The following is a 27,507-nucleotide window of genomic DNA, read 5'->3' as shown; positions in this document are numbered from 1 at the left end:
CACCAGACAGAGAGACAGAAAGTGAGAAATCACCCCCCAGGGGGGATGGTCACGCCACAATCCCTTCTCCTCCATTCTCCTCTTGGGATCTTGGGCACACACGCACACGCGCCCGGCGTGAGTTTTAAGCCACCGGGTCCGGGACACGAACCGCGGTCGACTACGTGGGAGTCCAGCGACATAGCCATTATGCTAACTGCTGGTCCCCCGCCCCCCGTCTGTGATGTTTTAAAGCCTCACCTCAGTGGTAGCTTGTCACTTAACGTAGGAAACCCACATGCCTCCTAGTCGCACAGTAAGCTGCCAAATGTCGCAATGGCTCTCGCTCCTGTACGTCCGTCCCACTTCTACTCTCTGTCTCTTTTTTAATATGCACAGATTTGTTGATTTTTGATTTTATACACATGGGAACATCACAAAGAGGTGAACATCCACAAGAGCAGTAAGATTTGAGAGTTTCTGTCCTTAATTTTTTATTTTATTTTTATTTTTTTATTTTTTCTTTTTGCTATAGGGCACCCGTGCTCTCTGGAGACAAGAGAGAAAGGGAGAGTGAGAAAGCACCCCCCAGCAGGATGGCCACCTGTAACCCCTTCTCCATTCTCCTTTTGGGATTTTGGGCATACATGCACTGGTGCACATACATGCACCTGGTATGATTTTTAAGCTAGTGGGTCCAGGACTCAAACCATGCAGTCGGCCATAAGGAATTCAGCTGCCTTAACCTCCATGCCACCTGCTGCCCCCCCCCAACTGTACTATTCTGGTTTGTAGCAGGTGCTCACTGGATGCTAGCTGTATGTCGCAGGGAACTAGGAATAGGAAGGGCCCTGGCTCACGTGGCTGTCATAGAGACGACCACAACTCTGGACTATCAGCGGTTGTTACTGCTGCTGTCTCTGTTACTAACACCCACCTGGGCTGACCCACCTCTTCTGCCGAATTCTCAATTTCTTCCTCCCCAAAAGAACAGGAACAACGGCAAAAGAAAACACCTTGGAAGAGGCTCTTGTTGGCCAGAGCAGGACTGGGGCCGCGACAAGTGTCCCCGGGTCACCAATGACAATATTCGCCCCCAAGAGAGCCCAGGCGTGGCACTTCCTGTCTGTCTGGACTTGGCTTGCCATCCAGGAAACCACCTGTTGCAGGCTCCTGTTCCGAGTGAGCCAAGCAGCCTGGCAACGGCTCTGTAAACATTCTTCCCACCCACGCAGATCTGCGTCCCTTCGCGCTGCACTCCTGCCCTTCTTAGAGCTGACTAAGAACTGGGACTGCAGCCTGCCTGTGCCAGAAAAAAAGCAGCCCAGACACCCGCATCCCCCATGGAAATGTCATTGGCCAGAACAGCTGCCTCTCATCCCTCGAGGCTCCTGGTTGCAGGCAGGGCTGGGGATTATCACTTCTGCAAATAAACATCAACCAGCCAGAAAGGGGCGGGCTAGGCTGGCCTCCTGAGCCTCGCTGCCCGCTGGGGACAGCAGAGTGGTATCACCCTCTGAAAGCCATCTGGCCAGAACGGATCTAGAAGCTCTAATGCTAAGTGAAACAAGCCACGCCAGGAAAGACAAACAGGCTGCATCCTGCTTCACATGCACCGAAAGTCTGCACTGGAGGGCGGACGCAGGGAGGTCCGAAGACGGAGTACAGAGGACAACTGTGGACGCCAGAGCCTGCAGGGGGCGGGGCTCGGGGAAAAACATTTAAAAAGCAATTTGGCCGCACACTATCCAGAGCCCCAGAAATAAATTCCCACAGCCTGTGACCCAGTATTTCCACATCTAGGTAATCTGTCCTGAAAGATCACCAGAAATGGGGACGAGCGTGAGTGTGCCGGAGGTCCCTCCCGGCAGTCGGGGCACAGAAGGGTGACAAGCTGGAGAAGACTCAACAGCCAACAGCAGGTTAAAAACCAAGTGAGATGCTCATGTGGTCAGGAAACGATGTCTACTCGACAGCTAAAACGTGGGAAAATCCTGAGGTCAGAACACGGCGTGATAAAAAGTAGGATTCAAAATGACATAAACGTGTCACTGAATTGCTACCGGAGACGACAAGCACTTCATGAAGGCTTGCTGTGAGCATGGCACTGCTGGGCCTGACGTGGAGCACAGGGAATCGCCCGGCCTGCTGCAAGCCTGCGAGGAAGGCCCGACCCTCCGCCCAATTCACAGACGAGGAGATTGAGGCAGAAAGAGAAGTAAGGAGCACAGGCTGGCATGCGGCATGAGGGTTAAGGCCCTGGACTGCCACAAAGTGGATCACAGTTCGAGTCCCGGCCCTGGTGGTTTGAAAATCACACCAGGGGAACCAGCAGTTAGCCTAATGGCTATGTCGCTGGACTCCCACGTAGTCGACCGCAGTTCGCGTCCCGGACCCGGTGGCTTAAAACTCACGCTGGGCGTGTGTGCGTGCGTGCCCAAGATCCCAAGAGGAGAATGGAGAAGGGATGCGGGGTGGCCATCCCCCCCTGGGTGGTGATTTCTTGCTTTCTGACTCTCTGTCTCTCTCTGTCTGTCTGGCGAGCGCACGAGCCCTATAGTGAAAACCTCTCCAAAAAAAAAAAAAAAAATCACACCAGGTATGAGGTGCATGCGTGCCCAGAATCCCAGGAGAATGGAGAAGGGATTGTGGCATAGCCACCCTGGGGGGTGCTTTCTCACTTTCCCTCAGTCAGTCTCTCTCCAGTGAGCCCACATGCCCTATGGCAAAAACCTTAAAAAAGGAAAAAAAAAAAGAGAGAGAGAGAGAGAAAGAGAAGAAAAGACTTCAAGACCATCTGGGTGGACAGCTCCACATCTGGACAAACATTTAGCAGACAAAAGAATGGAAAGTTCTCTGTTGAAAAAACAAATCTGTAATTTTTACTTTATGAAAATAAAAAGATAAAAAAACATTTAAAATTTAAAAAAAAAAAAAAAAAAAAAAGCTCCCTGAACCGTCTATGTTAAAACTCTGGACATCTTTACTGGAAAAATGGCTGAAGGGAAAATGCATCAAAACGTCAGTGGTAGTCCTTCCTGGGTAGTGCTGTTTAAGATTATTTTTATTTTCTTCTTTATGTTTTGAGCATTTTCCCTATTTTGTACAGTGGACATGAACTACTTTTAAAACTGGAAGACTATACTATTTTTAAAAGCCTCTAGGGACTTCATAACCTCTACAGAATGGTTTGGAATAAGAGCCACACAAACACACTGGTGGGGAGGGGGTCTGCCCTCCGAGAGACTCCCACCCACCCAGGCCAGAGCTCCCCCACCCCCCCTTGCAGGTCGGGTCACGGGCTCGTGAGCCCTAGGGGTGTTAGTGACGCCTCACCATCTCACATGTTGGTTCCCCCCCTAGAAGACATTGCCCTTGACCTTAAATAGCCTCAGGTCTGAGTGCAGCCCTTCCCTGGGGACTCAAGGTCCCTCTAACTCGTCTGTTTTCCAGATTTCCAGGCCGGCAGCAGAGCAGGGAGGGGATCATTATGCTTGTAACCCCCATTCCCCAAAAAATAGCCTTCCTGGGAGCCAGGATTTGCTGGGAGCTGGAGAAAACTCAGCTCGGAGAACATAGACCAGCTCAGGGAGGGCCAGAGCACAGGGAGCTCGGTGGGGCTGGGGTAGGAGCCAGGTCTGCTCCACCGGGCACGGCTGGTTCCGTCCCCACACAGCCAGTCAGCCACGAATGTGACCAGAGCAGGCAATGTGACCGAGCTGCAGGACAAGCGAGTGGGCGAGTGACCCAGAAGAATGCAGGCCTGACAAGCCTCCCATGGCCATAAAACAGATGTGATCCGATCTGGGAGGTGGTGAGAGACGAGAAAACACAAGCACAACAGAACTCCATCAGGGTGGACGAGACTGCAGTCTGCTTCCCTTCCCTTTGCTTTTCTCCTTCCCTCTCTCCACGTTTCCTTCCTTCCTTCCTATTTCTTTCTCTGGTTGTTTTGTTTTTCAGAGATTTTTGCTGCAAGGCACATGCGCTTGCAGGAGAGACAGAGACAGAGAGATGGAAAGCAAGAAATCACCCCCCGGGGGGTTGGCCATGCCACAATCCCTTCTCCTACATTCTCCTCTCAGGATTTGGGGCATGCACGCACAAGTGCCCGGCGTGAATTTTAAGCGGCCAGGACTCAAACTGCCGTCAACTACATGAGAGTTCAGTGACGTAACCGTTACACCATCTGCTGGTCCTTCTCTGACTGGTTTTTAAATCGAAACAAACTTATTTTGAAGCCTCCTGGACAGTCTCCCGGCTCTGGTCTTGACTGTCACCAGGGGCAGGAGAGGTTATACTCTGCTCGGAGCACCTGGCCCAGGAGCAACTGACCCAGCAGGCAGACAGGTGGAGCCAGGAAGGTGCCCCTCCCCTGCAACCTCCTGTCTGTGGGATGGCAACAGCAGCCGGGCTCTGCCCTCCACAGGGGTCTCAGGAACCCTGGCCTGGTGCTATTACATGACAAGGTGGCTACAGGAAGGAGGACCAGGCCCGCCCCTCCCTCCCAGTCTCACTTAAAGCTATCTGCCAGCAGGGAAGGCGCCAGCCCACCACCTGCCTGGGGGCGGCGCCCACCTTCTAGCCCCTCACCCCTGCCTTCTGAGGCCTGATCTGAGCCAAGCTACTTCCTGGCTACAACTCAGAAAAGGGCGATGCTGAGGAGGTTGGGGAGCAGGCTAAGTCCCTGTGCTGCTCGGTCCCTCATGCACAACCTGCCCCTGCTGCCCCCAGCTCATCTCCCATCATTCCCTGCCCGCCCTGAGTCCTGACCAGGGAGACTGACTCTGGACACCCTTGCCCTCTGGACTCTGGCTGGGTCTGGTCCACAGCAGGTGCTGGCAGGACCAGCCGGGGTGGGGGGGATTTCAGATCCTTTATTCCCCCCACACCCCACCAGCCTCTGCCCCCTGCTTCTAGCTGCCCTGCTGGGGTTCTGGCCAAGGCTGCTTTCCTCTGCCTGAGCCCACGGCTCCTCGCTGGCTATGGCTGGCCACGCTGCTGGGTCTCTGACCGATCCATCGTCTCCTCGTCTCCTCGCCCATCGGGCCTGGAGGCTGTCCCGGATCCACGATGCAGGAGTCCCTGGGACTGCCCACCCTGCTCCTGCTCCTGCCCTGCCCTGCCTCTGAACACAGCCTCTGAACCCACCCAAAGGAGATTCGTGCTGGGCTCCCAGTTGGTAAAGCCCTGGTGAACAGTAATGTGCTGTGGGTGGCGACTCTCCAATGGAGGACACTGTCCCCCCACCCCCCAGGAAGTGTGCTCAGGTTACAATGCTCACAGCTGGTGCGTTCAGTCTAAAGATGCAGGTCGGCAGCTGGAAGGGGAAGCAGACTTCAGAGCAAAGAGTTCCAAGGGGGAGCTGCTGTTCCCTCAGCAGCCTTCCCTCAGCAGCGGGTCCTCTCCCACCCCTCCCAGACGGTAAGGACAGGGACGCCTGACCCTGGCAGGGCCTTTCATGAAAGGTGACTGTGGCCCGGTGGGATGAGTGTGACAGGAGCTGAGAGCAGCCACGGGATATCTAGTCTGCACTGGGTAGTGTCAGGGAGGGCTCATGGAGGTGACCCTGGACTCCGCCTTTGGGATGCATAAGAGTTTTCTGAGCCAAAGGACAAACATGAGCAAGGACAGAAGGCGACAAAGGCCTGTGAGGACAAAGTTCAGGGTTCCCATGTTGACCAAGGGGCTAGGGCACTTAAGGTGACAGCTGGCCAGCAGCAGAAGAGTGGCCACAACCAAGGAGGTTCGTTCCTACGTCGGGACCTCGCACTTGCTGTCTCCTCCACCCACGGTACATTTCACCCCAATCTTTGCCCCGTTTCTACACCCCTTCTCCTCAGACAGGCATCCCTGGCCTCACACCGTTTCCCATATCAGTGTCTGTTGTCGCTGTAACAAGGTACTACACACTCGGTGGCCGAAAACAACACAATTCACCTCCTAGCCCTCAAGGACGGGAGCCCAGGCTGAGTCTCACTGGGCTATCAAGGCTCTACCCCACTATAGGTACTAGGGAAAAATCCACCATCCACTTCTAGACAGCCACCTTGGCTGTCCCATCTTCAAAGCCAGCAGAGGCAGGTGGAATCCTTTTTAGGCTCCTTCACCCTGACCCTGGCCCTCCGGCCTCTCATCCTCACTTTTTTTTTTGAGAGGTTTTTGCTATAGGGCGCGTGAGCTCGCCAGAGAAAGAGAGAGAGACATAGAGACAGAAAGCGAGAAATCACCCCCCGGGGGGATGGCCACGCCAAAATCCCTTCTCCTCCATTCTCCTCTTGGGATCTTGGGCACACACACACGCGCCCAGCGTGAGTTTTAAGCCACCAGGTCCAGGACGCGAACAGTGGTCGACTACATGGGAGTCCAGCGACATAGCCATTATGCTAACTGCTGGTCCCTCTCATCCTCACTTTTAAGGACCCTCGTGATTGAGCCCCCTGGCGTCTAGGATCATGTCCTCAACTTCATCACGTCTGCAAAGTACCCTCTGCTATGGGCATAGGTTCAGAGGATTGGGGCGTCAGCCTCTGTGGGCACCAGTGTTCAGCTACCACACCCACCTCCTGCCCCATCCCACCTCTCCCTTACCTGCCCCTACTTCCCGCCAGCCACTGATAACATCCGGGTTTTGATTATGTGTGTGCTTCTTTCTGGCTGGTCCCCCAGTAGAGCAGGAAGCTCAGGGGAGCGGGCTTTATGTCTGGCCCAGCACTGTGTCTGACACATAGTAGGTGCTCCATAATGCCATGCTGGAAGGGAGGGAGGGCAGGCAAGTGGGGCCCACGTGGCAGTCGGGCCCTGGCAGGCCTCCCACCTTTTTTTTGAAAAGCCTGAACCAGGGTCCCTGTCTAGCACTTGTGCAAGTGGCTGAGTCATGAATCCAGCCTCCTCATGGAGCTGCCAAAGTCTGGGCCCTAGAAAAGTCACCCTCTTAGCAGAAGAGGTGGGGTCACTGGGCAGAGCAAGGGGTCAGCCCTGGCCAAGGGCCAGTGGGCGAGGCCTGGGTGGACAAGGACAGCGGGACTAAGTGGGTCAGGGTCCCACCAGTGAAGGGAGATCGGGGTGGGGCATGGAGCCTCACAAGGTCTGGGGCTGGGAGGATGGTGGTCCAGGCTTCAGTCTGCACAAAAGGAGCTGGCCCTTGGCAAGAAGGAAGCAGGCCCAGTCCTGTGCTGGACTCCGGGATTCCTGTCTGAGGTCCGGGCAGCAAGCTCCTGGGAAGGAAAGATGGACCACCACCCCCGACTCTGGCCAGGGCCCACATTTTAATTTTGCACTTCACAAATTACTTAGCTGGCCCTGGGTATGGCTCACAGATACGTAGAGATCAGAGAGACTTCCAAGATAATCTAGTCCTTGGATAATAAATACTTCACTCAAGTAAAGCATTCCAATTCTAGTGCCATGGCAGACATTACTAATCGAACCCAGCACACCTCTCCAGGGAGCCCAGACTTGGGTGGGGAACCCTCACCTTATTGACCAGAAGAGGCACATCTACACATTGTATGTGTTATGGAAAGAGGCAGGCCCTGGGCACCTCCAGCTAGCTACTTCTAGCTTTCCAGGGCAGCCTTTGCCAAACACTGACTCAGTAGACAGATCACCTTGAGGCCAAGGGGCGATTTGCAATGTAAATTGCTCATGAGCTCTGGAACCCCATCCCCACCTAGCAGGTTACAGCAGACACATATGGATCTGTGGGAAGCCAGGGCGGAGCGCTGGGCTGCAATGCTAGAAGTCTGTTCTTAATAAAACTTTGATTGTTTTCCTTATTAGTAAATCTCACACGTATTGTTTATAAAAGATGAGAAAACGCACACGAGTGAGAAGAGGAAAACCCCAGACACCCACCAGTCTACCAGGCGTCAGCAGTGGGGGCCAGCCTGGGGGCCAGGCCAGCTGCTCCTCCCTCCTCCCAGGAGGACAGGATGGCTGCAAACAGGCACTGATGTCACCAAACGTGACAGTGACGGTGGCCACGGGCCCTCCCCCTGCCCGGAGCACCTGGCTCATCCTCAGGAGAGACAGGCAGCCTAGGCCTGGTGCCCCGTCCAGGTAGCACGAGGATCTCACTCCAGTCCCAAGGCACAGGGCACTAGGGTCCAGACACCCACGGGGGCTCAGAGTGGACCCAGCCTGGATGCAGAGGAGGCCGCGGCACCCCCGAGCACTATTGCCACAAGGTGCCGGGCAGCTCTCTCCACAAGGCCCAGTCAGGCCCATGATGTGGGGAGGGAAATGATACCGGCCCCTGGAAGTGAAAACTTGTCTTTAGTTAGTCTTAAATATAACATGTACTGGGGCCAGCAGGTGGCGTAGTGGTTAAGGCATTGGACGCCCACATGGATGACAGTAGTTCGAGTCTTGGATCTGACAGCTTGCTTTCTCACTTTCTCTCTCTCTGTCTCTCTCTGCTGAGCACACATGCCCTATAGAAAATTAAAATAACGATAATAATAATAAATAAAATTTAAATAATTCTTTAAAAAATAAATAAGTATAACAGATATTAGGTAAAAACAGAAGTGCGCCCAGAGTCCTAGGTAGCTGACTACACGGCAGGTAGCTCACGCCCTCTCCCTCCTGACCAATCGATTCTATTGTTTTATCTGCACTCTGACGACGGTCCTGTGGTCAGTGACCCATGAGGCCTTCATTGCTCAGCTGTGGAAGACGTGGCCGGCTTTACAAGACAAGTAGCTTATGTGGACTGAAGAAACCAGGCGTCCCAAGAGTTCTTTGTCTTGAGTTCTTTGCCCAGAACAGACCTGACAACATCTCGCTCTGGGCCCTCCTCTCACTCGGGGCTGTCCAGCCCGAGAACACAGGACCATCCATCAGAGACTATTCTAGAAAGCCTCTGGAGTCCCACCCGGATCCCCACATTGTCTCACTCTGGTTTTTGCTTTTGCTATAGGGTGTGTGCACTCCTCAGAGAAAGAAAGAGAGAAATCACCTCCCAAGGGGATGGCCACACCACAACCCCTTCTCCATTCTCCTCTTAGGATGTTGGGCATGCACACACATGCACCCAGCCTGATTTTCAAGTCACTGGGTCCTGGGCTTACACCGCGAATGGCCATGTGGGAGTCCAGCGCCTAAGCCACCATGTCACCTGCGGTGCAGGCCCCAAAACTGTCACATTCCTGACTTGTGTCTAAAAGCCCTGCTTGCTCCTTCATCACAGAGAAGGTATTTCAAGAGTTTTGGACTCCACTGCTCTATAGCTAATATCTTCCATAATAAAGCCTCCCCCTAAGCAAACTCTCACGGTCTCAGAAATGGGCTTACTAAGCAACGAGCGGTCAGGCCTGGGCCATATATGAGTCTGGTAACAAAACAAAATTGAAGCTCAGAGAGACCAGACAGCTGCCAAAGGCTTTTGGCCACTGTGAATAAAGCTGCTCTCTCTCTCTCTCCCTCTCCACACACACACACACACACACACACACACACACACACACACAGAGACACGACTTCGAATGGTTCACAAAATGGAATTATTTTATTTTGGTGCAAAACACTTTTAAAATCCATGCATATTTTTTCATGATATGTATTTCCCATGAACTTTTTGGAGACCCCTCACGTACACACACACACACACACACACACACACACACATACTCCTGTAGTTTTGTGTTAGACATGTTTCCATTTCTCTTGGTCAGTATTGCAGAGCGGAACTCCTGGGCGACAGTGGTGTGCCTTCACTTAGAAGGAACTGCCAACCTTTTCCAAAGCAGCCGCGCCAGTCTGCACCGCCGCCATCAGCACGAGGGCTTCGGTGGCCCCGCGTCCTGCCCCGTGCAGGGACATCTGTAACGTCACCCAGCTCCAGAACCCCCAGCAGCTCTCGTGACGTCAGCGACCGCCTAGCCACCAACCAGCCCCGTGAGGGCCCCTGGCTGCAGCCCCCTCTTGTCCACGTGCTCCCAGCGGGTTCCCACCCAGCTAACACCAACACAGAAGAGCCTGTCCTCTCCTGCTGCCATCCAAGGGTGACCCACCGCGGCGGTGCCGGCCTCCTTGATGGAACAAGCTTCTCCCTTGTCTGGTCCTCATCCCTGGAGACCGAACTGGCGCAAGGAAAAGGAGGGACTGCTCAAGGGGCCTCACCCTGGGCCTCCCCTCGCTGGCCCAGGGACCCCAGAGAAGAGGTCAGCTGTGCAGGGATGGTAACCTCAGCGACAGGAAAGGACCGCCCAGGTGCCAGCAGCACCCCCACACCCCAAACACACAGCTTCATACAGAAGAAAGCAGCTTCCCGCCCAGGCTAGCGACCCTGGGCCTGCACTGGCCCGACTGGACATCAGGAGGACCTGAAGAGTGAGCACTCGCTTTTTCTGTCCAAGCCCGCAGAGGCGGGCACCGGAGCGGGCAGGGCAGAGGCAGGCTAGGGATGGCTGCACTCACACGAGCGGGTTTAACCGACTCCTTGGCTGTCACCCGTTTTACAGAAGAGGAAGGGGCTCTGAGATGTGCAGGCCTGCCCGGGCCACATAGCGGGAGCCTGATCTGCAGGTCCCGATTCTCCAGACTCCAGATATCTTCAGAAGTGAGCGTTTAAAGCTTTTGTGTGGGGCCAGCAGGTGGTGTGATGGATGGGGCGCTGGACTGAGTCCCGGGCCTGGTGGCTCGCTCTCTTGCTGTCTCTCTGTCTCTCCCTGGTGAGCTGCACTCTGTCTCTCTCTGGTGAGCGTGCATGCCCTATGGCAAATTGAGATGCATGAGCAGGCGCAATCCACTGTACATTGGGAAAATAAACAGTTTTATTAAATAAAATAAATAAACTCCTTTGCGTTGCTGCCAGGTTCCGGATATTTGACGCCACTTCAGGATCTCCCCAGCTTCCCTTCATTCTCTCGCTCACTGCTGAGCCAAGCGCCTTGTCCACCCGGACCCTGTCCTATGGCTGGCAGGGCTACTACGGTCTGGTCTGAGCCGGTCCCTAGGTCGCGTGCTGGGAACTGAACACCCAAGGCAGCACTTGGGAGGTGGGGCCTTTAAGAGATGACTAGGTCACGGGACTTCTGCCCTGGTGAACGGATTTACCTTATAAAGGGGGCGGGTTAGTTACAGGGGGAGTGGGTTAGTTACAGACAGGGGTGGGTTAGTTACAGTGGGAGTGGGTTAGTTACAGACAGGGGTGGGTTAGTTACAGTGGGAGTGGGTTAGTTACAGTGGGAGTGGGTTAGTTACAGAGAGAGCAGGTTAGTTACAGAGGGAGTGGGTTAGTTACAGAGGGGGCAGGTTAGTTACAGTAGGAGTGGGTTAGTTACAGACAGGGGTGGGTAAGTTATAGTGGGAGTGGGTTAGTTACAGAGAGAGCGGGTTAGTTACAGAGGGAGTGGGTTAGTTACAGTGGAAGCAGGTTAGTTATAGAGGGGGTGGTTTAGTTACAGTGGGAGTGGTTAGTTACAGAGGGGACAGGTTAGTTACAGAGGGAGCAGGTTAGTTATAGGGAGAGTGGCTTAGTTCCAGAGGGAGTGGATTTATTGGATAGGGAGCAGGTTCGTTAGAGAGGGAGCGGGTTAGTTGTAGAGGGAGCGGGTTAGTTATAGAGGGAGTAGATAAGTTGTAGAGGGAGCGGGTTAGTTATAGAGGGAGTAGATAAGTTGTAGAGGGAGCGGGTTAGTTATAGAGGGAGTAGATAAGTTGTAGAGGGAGCGGGTTAGTTATAGAGGGAGTAGATAAGTTGTAGAGGGAGCGGGTTCGTTGTAGAGGGAGCGGGTTCGTTATAGAGGGAGTAGATAAGTTGTAGAGGGAGCGGGTTAGTTATAGAGGGAGTAGATAAGTTGTAGAGGGAGCGGGTTAGTTACAAAGAGTGCCTTAGTTGTAGACGGAGCAGGTCTGTGACAAAAGCGGCCATCATGCACTGGCCCAGCAGTATGATGCGATGCTCCACAAGGATGATCCACCAGGAGGGCCTTGGGTTCACAGGAGCCCTCCCCGAGAGCCAGGTCCCTCACAGCCCCTCGTACCACCCACCAGGGCTTCTAGCCGTCATTCATTCATGCCAATGTCCACGCCAGGGGCAGGCGATGCCGGAGGACCAGGCCGGTGCACGCTCACTACACTGAGGGGTGTGAAGGCCCTAGTGGGGCAGAGGGCTGAGTGCTGGCTGGCTGGAAGTAGGGTGGCAGATAATTAAGGAAGGCTGCCTGGAGGTGACGGGTGGCAAAACTAGGCAGATGGCGAAGAGAGAGAGAGCTTTTCTCAGCCAGGCTTCATCTGACTGTCCCTGTCACTCTGCGAGGGCGACGACAGCCCCAGTTTAAACTCACAAGTGTTGATCAAGAGCCATAAAGCTTGACCTCTCCTGAGGAAACGCACCCCAAAGAGAGACGGCTGCAGACTCGGTGCTCAGTGGGCAGTTCCACTGAAAGCAGAGGCTCGTCTCCCCCTCCAGGGAGACGGCTAAGGAAACTCCAACCAGGACTGCGGTGGGCTCGGGGCATGCCCTCCCAGGACACTGCCACACCAGCTCTGGGCCAGGACTACAGGGCCGCAAGACCAGATCCCGCCCACAAAGGGCTCCCACCTGGCTGGGGAGCCGGACAGGTCACCAGTATGACAGCGAAGTGGCAAGCTGAGCGGTATCGCCAAGGGCAGAGGGGACCTCCCCTGAGGGGTGCGGGCCAGCACCACGTGGGGAAGGCGCTGGTTAAGACGTCACATGGCACAGTAACAAGCGGGGCTGACAGGTGCCGAATACAGGCGGGGAGAGCATGTACGTGGGAGAATGGCCGGAAAAAACAAGGCCAAAGTAACAGGGCAGCCATGCCAGGGCCACAGCCCCAAAACATGGTGACCCGACTGTGACTCCTGTCACCACACAAAAGCACAAACAGCGATGGCGGCAGGTGACCGACCAAGCGGATAATTCCCCTGCGGATGCGCGGGGCGGGGCGCCTGGGCACCGATGCATGTCCGCAAGGCCGCACTAGCGCTGCGCTCCGGGCCTTGCACCTTGGCTTCCCTGTGCCATCGGCCGCACGCAAGGACTCTCTGCAGCTCTGTGGGGGCAGCTGCATCCCTCCCTCCCCACCCGCCTTTGCCTTCTGCCCACGACTGTCCCCTCATCACCACCATGGCCAGAACGGCCCCTCCTGGACCACAGAACTCTCTAACCTCGGAGCTTCCAGAGCCGAGCCCTCCTGAGGCCAAACGGACGGCCCAGTGGGGTTCCCACGAGCTCCGCACAGCAGAGTCCAGGAGAGCTGGGCTCACTTGCTCTAGCTGTACAGCTCTCACCTCCACCCCTGCCTCAGGTGAGGATGGAGCAGCACCCCCCAGCACCCCCAGCACCACCCGCCAAGGCCCAGCGCCACCTGGGACAACGAGGGGCAGCCTGTTGGACTCTGCAGCTTCAGCCACCAACACACTTTGTTAAAGTGACGCCATCACCGAGGCCATGACCCAGACAACTGTCCTGTCATGAGGGTGACAAAGGTCAGCTGCAGAAGGCTGAAAGAGGAGTGTGTGAGCTCCTGCTAGCTGAGGGGGCCTTAGTACATCCTTCTATTGTAACCGCTGCAAGAGGAGGGTGAGTCACCACCTTACCGAGTGTTTTTACAAGTCTGTTTATTTATTTCTCCTATGAGTGAGAGGGACAGGGGTAGAAAGACAGAGAGACAGAGAGCATGCCTCTAACAGGGTCTTGGTGCCACAATGCACCCCAGCCTTCAGCCAGCGCAGATCACAGACACTCCCGTGCCTGGCGTTCTAGAGAGGTCTCTGGACTTGAATGGAGAGCCTCTCCCGGGCTACCTTGCAGAGCATCGCATCCTCCTGCCGCGCTGCCGTCGGGCCCCACCGCTATTTTATTTTTTTCAGGTTTTTGTCATACGGCACATATGCTCACTGGAGAGAGAGAGAGCGAGAAAGGGGGGGTGGCCACACCACAATCCCTCTCCTCCACTCTCCTCTCAGGAGTTTGGGCATGCACACACACAAGCCCGGTGTGAGTTTCAAACCACTGGGTCTAAGACTCTAACTGCGGCTGACCATGTGGAAGTCCAGCGCCGTAACTACCACACTACCTGCCGACTCCCCACCTCTACTTTATAATGGAGCATGGAGCATTTGAGACTCAGAAAAATAAAATGTTTCATCTGGGGTGGCAGGCGATGCTAGAACAGGGGGGTTTCTTTCCTCTGATGGAGTTGGGGGTCAAGCAGGAGTCAAGGTAGCAGTCCCCCCAGGAGTCTCGGGGTAAACCTGCAGCTGGTCATTTGGGAGGGGCTCAGGGCTCCAACCACGCAGCTCAGGAGGGGGAGAAACGTACACACTGCGGTCTGAGAACCAGGCGCGCAAAGGTCCCTAGGAGGTGCACAAATGTCCCTAGGAGGCGCGCAAAGGTCCCTAGGACTCAGAGGTGAACCTCGTCCCGCCGGATCGGCAGAGCAAACTGCACACACGGACGCTTTCTAGCAGCCACAGTGCAGAAGGCCAGAAGGAACAGGCAGGGCCGGCCCTGGAGAACAGCAGTTACGTGCTGTGCGTAGAGAGCTGGAGCCCACACGGCCGACATGTAGCAGCCACAGTGCAGAAGGCCAGAAGGAACAGGCAGGGCCGGCCCTGGAGAACAGCAGTTACGTGCTGTGCGTAGAGAGCTGGAGCCCACACGGCCGACATGGTTTGAATCCCAGCTCCAGTGGTTTGAAAAATACATCAGGCATGTGCGTGGACACCACACTCCAAGAGGATGGAAAGGCAGAGGGAAAAGGAGTGCAGCACGAGCAGGCCCTTGGGGACTCTCGTTCTCTCTGGTAAGCACACACGTCCCTGGGCAATAAAAGGGCATCAGTGAAATTAATGGTAATACTACATCTCATTTAACCTGCTACGTTCGACGTGTTCTCATGTCAGCATGAAAGTAATATTTAAGGAGGATTCACGAGGTGCTTATTTTTCTTTCTCACATTAAGTCTCCGAACAGACGTCTCTTGTACACAGCAATCTCAGTCTGGACTGGACACATGTCCTTAGTCACACATGACAGTGCCCACCGTCATGCGACAGCACGTGAAACCTCGGCTTCACTGAAGGAACCGAGGATGGGGGGAGGGTCAAATAAGGCCAGACCACATGCCTGTCATTCACAGAGCCACAATTCTGGCGGGGCCTGGTGTGGCTTGGTGGCCAGGAAACAGGTTTCTGAGTAAAAAGGCCTGAGGGCCAGTTCTGACCTCGCCACCCCCTCACTGTGTGATCCCAGACCTTGTACTTGACCGACCTGAGCCTCAATCCCCCTTCTGAAAAATGCAGATAATTCCCTCTCAATTGTTGTGAGACTTCTTTATAAAAGACCCACGAGGCTTCTTGGCACAAAGTAAGTGTTCAATAAATGGGGACCGGATGGTGGCATGGGGTGACTATGCTGCCATCATGAGCTTTGTCACCTTTTTCAACATTTTGATCATCCCCAAACCAGAAACACGATGAGGGAGAAAGCCCCGGTCTGGGGGGCAGATCTGCCTGGACGGAGTCAAGGGCGAGGCACGAGAGAGGGGCCTGAGGAAGGGAGAGGATGCAGCCAGGGGCCACTAGACCCCAGTGCCCTGCTGCAGCCACAGCACACAGGTGACCAAAACACATGGTGGCCACGTGCGATCGGTGGGAGCATTGCTGTGGGGCCGGGCCTGTTTTAAAGGTGAGGAATCACAGGCTGTTTGGTCCCTCTGATAACGGCCAGGCCCCAGCCAGTTATTTAGTGAAATAACGGGAATCCAGAGCCTCTGCCGCCATCTGCAAAGACGTGACAGCCATCACCCAGACAGGGCACAAGGGCCCCAGTGTGAGCTGCTCCAGAGCTGTCCGCCGCGACGCCACCTCCGCCGGCCCAAGTCGATGGAGCTGTGTTCGTGCACCAAGCTCCAGCCCACCTCAGCCTCTGGGCAGGTTGTCCTCTCTGCGTGGACTGGTCCTCCCCTTCCATCTCCCTAACACCGGCTCATCCCTGTCATTTTGCCTTCTCTGAATGGCTTTCCATGACACCTGCTGCAGAGCTGCTGTGTGAGAAACCTTCGCTGCCGTCTGCCATCACAGCCTCATTTCATCCAAGTGGGCCCACAGAGGCCGACGCACCGCGTGGGGCAGGGAGTCTCTCTCCTATAGCCCGGTGCCTGGGAGAGCACCAGGAACCAAGTACTCCCTCGGCACGGCAGGCAGCCGCCATGGCACGAGATTAACTCCAAGGCCAGCAGGGCTCTGGCTGGTGTGACTTGCAAACGGTGACATTTTGGGAAATAGAAATGAAAAGTTGCAGCGTCTGCACCTGACACGTTAAGTCATTTTCCATGGAGTAATCCAAAGGGTCACGCATTCTCGCGTCACTTTGCTGGATTCTTCCCACAACCCGGCGTGCTCGGTTATAATGGGCACGATTCACAGAACGGCTATTACATCAACTGTTGATTTTACAAGCGCCTCAAAGCTGGGGCTTCATATCAAAGGGTCTTTTGAGTGCGGGGCACACGTAGTCGCCCTGACTCTCTTGTGTGCAGGGGTGGAGACAGCGCTTGCAGCACGGCTGCCCTGCGTCTGCAGATCGCCCCACTAGCTCTCGAGGGGCACACTCCCCCACGCAGGTGCGGGGGGAGTCCTGACTGCCACACGGTCAGGGGACTCAAGCAGGGATGCTGAAACCTCCTGCCACATGGGAACATCCCACTACCTACTCACTAGACTGGCCTCCTCCCCCACCGACATTCACCCACTGAGTTGGTCTCAAGCCAACATAGCTATGTTCCCAGGACGAAAAGGCCGCAGGGGGAAAACGAGTCCAAGAGTCACAGCATCATTAGGGAGGGCCCCCACTTCCCCATTCCCAGGTCCTCTGTCCACCCAGGAGCCAGTCACCTTCCGGTCTCTGCAGCTTGGCTCACACCCACCTCCCTCACCTGGCGGTCATCCCTGTCCCTGTCCACCCACACGGCCTCCCTGGACCACTCATCCCGCAATCATTTCTCTTTCTCCAACAGGTTCCAGGCCTCTGACCAGACGGTTCATTCAGTGTGTGTCAAACCCTGCCCGGGGACACAGCGCCCCTCCAAAATACCGAGTCAGGGGTTCATCATTCAATGGAGCCCTTAACAAAACACTGCCCACCACACCTCTCCCCCGTTTCTCTTCTACTCTGACTAAAGGAGAGAACAAGGGTCGATTCACAAGGCTAGTATTGGGCACTTTTAACGTTCAGGACTTCCCTGAGTTCTCCCAACAACCCAGGAGGGCATATCTATTCTTAAAGTCACACTACACAGAAGAGACCAACACGCCACACAGACCGATCATTTGCCTGTTGTTCCACAGCTATGAAGCAAAGGAGCTGACATTCAAACCCAGGCCTGGCTTTAAACACTTCTTTCCACCTGAGACCAGACAGGCTGTCCTTTCTCTGGTTTTGTTCTTATCGATCGACCATGTTTACCCCACCAGGGCTGCAGGATAAAAAGGCCTCCCGTCTGCGGTGCCGGAGGGTCAGCTATTGATTTGTTCTTTACTGGCCTCTCCAAAGGGTGTTTCCACAGTGCTCCTCCTTCTGGGTAATCCAGCTCACTCCAAGTTCTCGAAGATCAAGTAAAGTCAGCCTGGCAGTATCTGATGGAGGCTCGAGCAGGATAACCTTTAATCTTGCCATGAAAAACAGCTTAACTTTAAAAGCTTGGCATCAGCCACTTCTCCCCCAGGTAGCCTGCAGCTTTGGGTTCGGAGAGGTTTTATAAAGCAGGCATGGCTCCAACCCCAGACAACGCAGAAACCAAACAACCTGTCCCCTGGCAGCTTGGTTTCTCTCCGGTGCCAAGGTACCCCATGCACACACACAATGCCTCTCTAAAGCAGCAAGAGCAATAGCAACAGGTGTGTGATGGTGCGAGCTGGTGTCCAGTTCGAGCCCCACCTGCCAAGCTGAGAGGAGCTTTTGGCCCATGGGTGCAGGAAGTCCCTCCATCTCTGTAGGGCACTGCACCTGGGCCCTGATCCCCACACCTTGGGATGCCAGCGGCAGGCGAACCCAAGTATGTGGCTTAGAAAACAGCAAGTAGGCGTGACCGCCATCCCTCTGCTGTCCTCCTGACTTCTCCAGTAACCAGCATTCAGCAGCAGCCGGCAAACAGGCAGTACGGGATGGGAACGTGACCAGCAGGCACCTCAGACCAGAATCTGCAAAGCCTGCATGGCCGCGGTGCCCACGTGCCAGCTCCCCACCTGGCTGCTCCACGCAATTAGAAAAAGAAGGGAGAGAGACGGCTCAGCGAAGGTGACAGTCCCAAGATGGCTTCTCATGTCAGGCACCTTGTGGTGCTACCGAAATCCAGAGGAAGGGGCTCCTGCTGTCGTATGTGTTCCAGATTTAGAAAAGAAACCCTCAGCAGCAGGGAGACTGGATGAAAAGACAGCAACAAAGTTGTAGGGCAGAGAGAGAGAGAGAGAGAGACCAGAGGTTAACTGACAGCAAACTCAAGACATCCATGTGCTATGGGCGGTGAACGAGGGTGACTTACACCCAGAAGACTAGGACTCCGTGGGGGCAGGGATCTCTGGGGGCAATGGGGGGTGGGGTGCAGGGAGAGGGTAAGAGGATTAGATGAAAAACCAGCCAGAGCTGCCCACCCCTCCCCCACATCTCCCAGCTGGTGTCAGCCCCTCCCCCATCAGGCACAGGACTGGAAGTTCATTCTCTGCAGAGGGTAAAACAGAAGGCCTCCATGCCCACTGTGCAGAAAACAGACAGACTGAATGATTTTTTTGCCGACTGGATGCAGAAATCAGACCACGTCCTGCCGCAAGCCTCCTCCTCCTTTTAGCCCTGACCCCCACCAGCAGTGTGGTCTTGACCCTCCAGAACGGATACTGTAAGACTCTTCCATAGAATCTGACCAGCCCAGGCGGAAAGAGCTGGAGATACTGGCATGGGGGTTCCTATGAAACTGCCCAGCAGGGCACCCTGAGAGAAGCTTCCAGTGAGCAGACACTGCTTAGTCTCCAACTCTTTTTTAAATTTTATGAGAGGGTACACATGCTCACCAGAGACAGAGGGAGAAGGAGAAAGCAATTCTCCAATGGGGCAGTCATGCTGCAATCCTCTCTCCTCCACTTCTCCAACCCATTGGGCTTTGGGGCACGCACGCACACACACACACACACGCACAGGGTAAAACAGAAGGCCTCCATGCCCACTGTGCAGAAAACAGACAGACTGAATGATTTTTTTGCCGACTGGATGCAGAAATCAGACCACGTCCTGCCGCAAGCCTCCTCCTCCTTTTAGCCCTGACCCCCACCAGCAGTGTGGTCTTGACCCTCCAGAACGGATACTGTAAGACTCTTCCATAGAATCTGACCAGCCCAGGCGGAAAGAGCTGGAGATACTGGCATGGGGGTTCCTATGAAACTGCCCAGCAGGGCACCCTGAGAGAAGCTTCCAGTGAGCAGACACTGCTTAGTCTCCAACTCTTTTTTAAATTTTATGAGAGGGTACACATGCTCACCAGAGACAGAGGGAGAAGGAGAAAGCAATTCTCCAATGGGGCAGTCATGCTGCAATCCTCTCTCCTCCACTTCTCCAACCCATTGGGCTTTGGGGCACGCACGCACACACACACACACACGCACACACACACAGCATATTTTCAAGCTACCAGGGCTGGGATTTGAACCATGTGGTCAGCCATGCGGGATGTGGCTTCCTTAACACGGGGCCATGGGCCCAGCCCAACCTCAACTCTTACATATGAGAAATCAACCAATGACTGAGATAGTAAAGAAAATAACCTCTATCATGAAAACTCCAGACCAAACAAAAGAGAGACACAGCTATGCAGAGGAAGGGGGGCCCGAATGGGCCACACCTCGCCCTTCCTAACTTGACTCTAGCTCCTGCAGCTCACGCCGTCCTTGAGCACAGAGCGGTCTTACTGTCCCACTTTACACAGGAGGTGCTTGAAGAACAGACAGGTTAAGTAACTTGTCGGAAGTCACAAAGTGAGGAAGTGGCAGAGCTGGGATTTCTACGCTGGAATTCAATTTGCCTCCTTGCTCTTAACCACAGCCTGAGCTGCTCTCCAAGCTCCACCCCAGTCACTGTAGCGTCCTGGGCATGGAGGAGAAGACGGAGAAGTGCAGTTATGGACAGGGTAGGCTTCTCTGAAGAACTTGAATGAGCTCTTGCAAATTAACACTGTGATAGATTAAAGCACAGAGTTGATGAAATCTCCCAGAAAGCAGACCAAAAGCAAAAGGAATAGAAAATAGAAAAGATAAGGAAATAAAAGAATCAGTCCAAGAAGACTGATATCTAAATAAAAGAAGTTCTGGAAGGTCAGAGAAAATCAAAACGCAGAAATCATAATGGAAAAATCCAAAGAAATTCCCCAGAACTGAAGGACAGTCTCCAGATGGAAAAGTCTCACTCGGTGTTTAGCAAAATGAACAAAAGGGGCCAGCATCAAGGCAGGTCACTCTCAGTCAGGGCACTGGGGACAAAAAGGGGAGCCTGCAAACCTCTAGAGAGAGAACGGGCTCCATTCAGAGGACTAGAATGACTGCACCTCTACAGGGGGGTAGGCGCCAGAGCACGGCTGTCCAAACTCTGAAACTTCCAACCTCGAATGTGACGCCCAGCTAATGTAGCAATCAAGGCTGGAGCACAGTAACTCATGTTCCCATGTACAAGTTCTCAGGAAATCCATCACCCAAGTACTCTTCCTCACTAACGACGTGCTCCTGTATTCAGGAGCTGAAGCTCTAAGAAGACAGGAAACAGGAGATCTGATCCGGGAGAGAGGCAAGGGGGTGACAGATGAGACAGGTGACAGCGGGAACCCAGTGTAGAGGGCAAGCCCAGACAACAGCAGGTGGAAGGACCCAGATTTGCTCAAGCAGAGAGAACTAAGAGCACCCACATGACGTAGGGGGATATCCAGGACAGCGACAGAGAATTCAAGGATGAATTCAAGTGCACGAACACAACAGCCATAGAATAAGAGATACTGATTTTTTCTTTTTTCTTTTTTCCTTTTTTTTTTTTTGGAGAAGGGATACTTTTTAACTCCAAGTTAAAAAAAAAGCAGAGCAGGAAAAAAATAACGATCATTATTTACAACACAACTAGGCCCTAAATAGTCCTGACTTGGTAGTAATGGCACAACCTCCATTACTGAGCTTACCAGAATTATGATAGAAATCAATTGGGAAGTGGGGCATGGGGGTCAGGGAGGAGGAACTTTGAGGTTAAAAGTGGTAAACAAGAGGCCTAGATCATTAACTTCCACAGTAATAAATCAGAATCAAAAATTTAAGATGAAGCAATACACACATGATTATTTAAAGGCATAAAGGAAAATAACAAGAGCATGGATTAAAAAATTCACAAGTGGTAGCCTCCAGCCTCCAGGGGCAGTAAGCGGGACGGATGCAGACGGTGGCCCAGGAGTAAAATGCAATGCTCTGTGAGACAATTCCACATGCACAGGCTGCTGGTTCAAGACCAGAGACCTCCCAGAGTGCTGTGGGCACATGGTGCCTCCATTCCAGAGCTGGTTTAGCTGAGGGTGGGTCAAAGCAAGACTCTGTTCATGGCACTCTCTTTCTTATGAAGGAAATAAACTTCAAAGGAGGGGCCACTGGCTATATAGGGGAACCACTGGTTATCATACATAACTTAAAGGCAAGGGAAGGAGAAATGGACATTGATGAAGACATGTGACCTCACTAAATGTTCTAAGTTGAGATTACCTTCTCTTTTAACCAGAAAGACAGGGTCAAGCGCACAGCGAGTTGATATTAAAAAGGAGCCCATGCTGGTTTGGCTGGATCTCTCTGAATCCACATTCATGCACAAGGCAAATATCAAATGAGCACACCTCACTCCTGGGACACAGTGATAGAAAGAACAGTTCCCAGCGCCCAACCCAATGGGACTTCTGGTCTACCCAGGCAAACCTCCAGTAAACAGTGCCCACTCAGAGGGTCTCACTCAGTAACTATGACACTTACCTGACTCCCACTGCTCCTCTTCCCTGCCTCACCCACGCTACTAGGCCATTGCTTCCACAGCACTGTGGCGTCTTTGTGCCCCACAGGGAAGCCACCGCATGCCACTTCACAGCACTTGCTCACATCCCCCCAGGGCAACATCCTGCTTTGACTTGGAATGTATCATGTTCTGTTTTCTTTTAGATCAGAGTCAAGCTGAAAGGCCAGATCGGCTCTCCAAAGGAGAGTTCCATGTAGCCCCTTGGGTATGGAAATGGAGTGAGAGCCTTGTATAGACCGGCCTTGAGCAAGTGCCGGGGAGTCCAGGGATGGGGTAAGTCTCTGAGATACCAGAGCATGGAATGAAACCTCAGATCTGTTGCTCACCAGCTGCAATACAGGGCAAAGGGGCGCTGGCTGAGCCCCATGGGCTTCAGTGTCTCTGTCTTTCTCAGAGAGTCACACAATGAAGAGGTCTATGCCTTAGAATCTGCCATGACCATGATATAACCCAGGGGGAGGAGGGCAGGATGTTTCCCACGGCTGCCCAGATCCCTTCCACCATCAGTCAAGGTTATGGGAGTTTCATCTCTTCAACCTCTGAAAATGGGATCTTCGTCCTATGCTCAGATCTGCCCCTGGGAATCACCAGTCAGGATTGGTCAGTCAAGAATTTAGCCTTTGTCACAGTTCGAGAAGCCTGGCACAGGAGTGACTGTTACCACATGAACTGAGTCACTGAGTCTACCCTGATAAGGATTGGCACCAAGGGCGGCTGACTTCTTACCCAACATCCTTTGGCCTGGGTCCAGTTTTCTTCATGAGTCAATTGTCCTCTCTAGCTTCCACGGATCCTTGGTCAAGCGGCAGTCTCCCTCTCCCCCGCACCAAGTCCCCTTTGTACTCTCCCTGCCCCAATTTACTTCACCTCCCCAGGCTCAGTTCTGAGTCTTGGCTCCACCACTGATTAGCTTAGTAGTCTGGGGGTTCGATCATAACGGCCTCTGTGAAAACTACCCAGAAGCTCAGCATAGATCTGACCGCGGGGTCCTCTCCCCACCCCACCCCAAACTCATTCCCCATAATCATGGCATCTATGCCCTACAACCAAAAAGGACAAGTCCTACTCGACTGACGCCGACACAACCTGTGCTGAGTGGCTGAGTGTCGTACGTGTCCTACAGCAATGCCCTGGTTACCTCGGTAACTCAGGGCGGGAATGACCGTGAAGTCAGCCTGACCACGAAGGAGCACACAGAAGGGGAGCTTTTCCAGCAACGCTGCTGTCTTCACTGCATGGAGGGGTATCACTGGATCTTAGGACTGCGTTTCATCCTGCTTTTTAGAAAAGCAAGCAGACAGTGGCAAAGCAGCTGAGCACTGCTGCAGGAGGCTGGGGCCACACGAGAGGCCTGGGGTTGGGTCCCAGGCTAACCGGAACAGCCCAGCATACCAGCATATACATGAATCCCAGCGAACTGTAAGGATGCACATGGCCGGACCCTGGCAACAATACCTCTCTCCCTCCCTCCTGTTCTCTCTCTCTCTCTCTTTGCAGAAATGGAAAAAACATAATGAAAGCGTCGTTAGTGACTTCTGCTTTTGTAAATTTACCATGCAGATAACCTAGAAATGGGGCAATGAAGGTTATGGATGCCTTTGTGCTCAGCTGTGGAGAAAGAGGGAGAATCTGGGGACAGGGGCAGAAGGCTGGAAATACCGCATGGTGTCTTTGACAACACTCAAGGAGCAAAGCTTACTGGGATTTCCCCCATTCTCCAGGGACTGAAGCCCCTCACAGCTTGTCTGTCTAGCCTTGGACTTGGAACATTTGTTGTAACCCAAAGTCAGGAACTGTCTATAAATCAATATCCTATTGATGTTCTTGTTTTCTAAACAGACTGATATTTTGATACAGTAGAAGATGGTTTACCCAAAACAACGGAGCCTGGCCTTGCTCTGGGCTAACAGCGTTTCCCGAGTTCATAGCCCCCAAGACCAAAAGCACACAAGGCTTACACAGAGAAGTCACAGTGCCAGCACGTGCGAGGTCCCAGAGTCCCACACGACGGGGTCTGTACCTAGAGGACACCGACGTCACCCTATCGTGTCAGGACCAGAGCATAGATGGGACCACCGTAACCCGACACCGCCACCTCGTGTAGACACCAGAGTGCTTCTGTTGGCCCATGCTGGCCTCCTCTCCCATTCAGGGTTCGAATCTTCTGCCCTCTGGCAGGTGGCCTCCCCAGGTTCCACGGCCAGCTGGGAGCAGCCCTGGAACTCTCAGTTCAGGCTTGCTGCCACCTCCCTGAGTCTCCACCAAGCTCACATGGAAACCCGCAGGACAGTCCAGGTGTGTGACCACCCTCCCAATCACCCCCCAACAATGTGATTCTTCCCAATTGCCACATACTTCATGACTTAAAACAACACAAATTTGTTACATTGGTTATCTTACACTTCTGGCTGTCAGAAGTCTGAATCCAATGATGGGCAAGGCTGCGTGCTTCTGCAGGCTCGAGGGCAACACCAGTCCCTCCCTGCAGCTCTGAGAGGAAGCCGCCTTCCTGGGCTCCTGGCCCCCACCCAGCCATGGTGGCCCTCTGAACCCGGCTTCTGCCTCATAAACCCTCTCTCGCTCTCTCGCTCTCTGGCCCTTCTGCTTCCCTCTTATAAGGGAGCTTGTCATTAGTTGGGCCCCCTTGGATAAGCCAGGATAATCTCCCTATCTCAAGATCCTTAACTTAATCACATCTGCCAAATCCCTTTTACCAAGTAAGGCAACATATTCGTAGGTTTGTGGATTAGGACTGGACGTCTTTGGAGGGGCATTGTTCAGCCTGCGATTCAGTCCTCAGTGTGAGGGCAGGACAGAGGTGCATGTTTGTGCTCAGGGGGCTGCTCAGAGGTGGATTCTGAGTGTATCTGGGAAGACCCGAAGCCGAGGTAGCAGATATAAATTCCACTGAGGCTGGGCAGACAGAGTTCAGGGAGGCTGTTCAGGTGCGGTCCAGTTGTTCTCTGCAGGAGGGATTGCGCAGACAAAGGTATGCGGATGGGGCAGGGCATGGCCTGTGTTGGGAACAGGAAGATTCTTGTATGCATTTTGAGGAAGGGCCAGAGAGGCAGTGGGGAGGCCAGAGCACAGAGCTGGGCCAAGAGGTATCTTGGCAGGGCAAGGATCTTGGGGATGCAGGGCAGAAAGGATGGGAGGGCCTGCGGGCAGGGGCAGTGGTTCTGGCTGCCAGCAGGAGCAGGTAAGTGTGCAAAGGCCTAGATGGGACAGCTCGGGCAGGGCTGGAGGGACACAGGAGCTGGGGGAGGCATGCATGAACGATGCCACCTGAGGGTTCAAGTTCTCTCACCTCCAAATGGAAGGTCATCTCCAGGCCCCCTCCCCACCCGCCGCCCCAGTTCTCAGCTGGGAAAGTTCAGAATGCTGCCTTTTAAGTATGTCATACCATGGAGGATTAAAAATAGTTTAAAAGAGGAGAGGGATATAAATATCGCAAAGGCTCCTGGCTGCAAGGAGAACCCCACCCAGGAGAGGAAGCAGGAGTGGGGCATGACGTCGTCAGAGCCCTAAAAGACACCAGAATGACCCAGGGCTCTGCCAGTTTCCCAAGTCCTCCTCGGCTTTCCAGCAGCCTTGGGGGTCTGGACAATCACCTCCAAGCGGCAGTGCACCGAGTGCCTGAGACTGTCAAAAATAAAAGGCGGGTGTCGGCCCGGGCTCCCTCTGAGACCCACTCCTTCGTTCCCTTTCCAGTCTGACTTCAGTCCTACCGAGGAGTGGGTGTCCCACTGATTGCAAGGCCACACCCCACCTCCTCTCCCCTCCGCCATGTTCACAGCCCAGCCTCGGCCCTGACAGGTTTTCCCTGCTCTCCTCCCCATCCCTTGCCCCATCCTCTGCAGCACCGCCTCGAGCATCACCTCAGGAGGCCTGCGTGCCCTCGTACCAGGAGCTCCTGGAGCGCTTCAGCCCTCCATCCCCAGCTTCCGGCACCGGCAGATTCGGTAACTGCATGCGACTAGGCTTCAGGTGGATAAGTCCATTTCTAAAGCAGGTACAGAATGGGCCCCAGCCACACAATAAGCCTATTGAAAATAACACTGGGCCATGACACACACAAGCCTGCCCTGCTGTGGTCACCCAGTGCATCCCTCCTTGGCATTTCCTGTTCCCTGGGTTTTGAAAATATAGTCCCTGACCCTCTGCAGGAAGTCTTCCAGAAGGCCATTCTGAACAAAAAGTCTTCATTACCTACTGAGACTGAGACATAAGCATGTGTATTTCCTCCTCTGCAGAGAAGCTGGCTCCTGCCTCCCCTAAGCATGCAAAAAAGTGTGATCTGCACCCCACAGGTGTGTGATGCATTCAGGGCCTCGCTCTGGCTCTCTTCTGGATGGTACCAGACGTGCAGTCACACTGATTAGCCACTGTGGGGAATATGGCGGTTAGAAGCCAACACCTCGGCTCTGGATCGGGGCATCTGGGCACACTCCAACCTGGGCCACCGCCCCAAGACAGAGCAACTCACTTAGTAAAAACATTTATCAAACAGCAAGGGCAGGCACTCAAACACACACACACACACACACACACACACACTCCCAGGCAGACACACAGACAGAAACAACACACACAGAAAGACATACGCAACCCTTTCCTTTTACTGAGAACATTTTACTAAATGTCTCCATTTCTCTGGCTGTTTTCTTGTTCTGCCCAGCGCCAGGTGGTAACTATTTTTGCTTTTGTGGGTGCTTCCAACCACTGCATTCTGCCAAAGCAGCCATAGGAAATATGTAAATGAGTATATTTGATTGTGTTCCAATAAAACTTTATTCACAAAAGCAGGCAGTGGGCCGGATTTGGCCTGCGGACCATAGTTTGTAAAGCCCTACTCTGATAGAAATACAAATAAAATTAAAAAGACAGACTAGTAATAAAAACAAAAATAAAAAAGAGACAGACTAGTAATGAAGAAAAGCCGTCAAAGATTCTTTAAAGTAACACTTGTGATTTCCGATGCAGTCTTTAATTCCTTCTGTGATGAACACAATCTACCACTGTCTGGAAAAAAATTTTTTAAGAAGAAGCTGGGGAGGGGGAAATTTTTAAGAAAGGTTTCTATGGGAACCCCTCTGAATGGCTCGACCACTAAAAAGACAATTCCTTTATTTTTCTCTCGTCCCCTCATTTGCAGGCAGGCATGACCTCTGGCTTGTCGGGCAGGAGGACTTTGCCCAGGGCCTAAGCTGTTCCATCGAAAATTAAAGGCCAGAGTGTTCCACAAGCCAGGAGGGCAGTCATGATGTCTGGGCCCCTAAGGCTAAGGGCCGCTTCCCCAGGGCAGTAGAGGTGGCCGGGCGCCCCACCTCCCCGTGACACCACGTGGCGGGCAGGCAGCTCTGGGCTGCTCCACAGGCCCAGGCCAACCACGAGCCACGGCTGCCAACCTGCAAGTCGTGGTGAAACCTCTTTCCAGAGCTGCGGCCAAGCGGGTCCAAGGGTTCCCTCCCGCGACG

Source organism: Tupaia chinensis, unplaced genomic scaffold, assembly GCF_000334495.1.
Source record: "Tupaia chinensis unplaced genomic scaffold, TupChi_1.0 Scaffold143913_1, whole genome shotgun sequence".
Classification (NCBI taxonomy): Eukaryota; Metazoa; Chordata; class Mammalia; order Scandentia; family Tupaiidae; genus Tupaia; species Tupaia belangeri.
Note: the sequence above shows the minus strand (reverse complement) of the source record.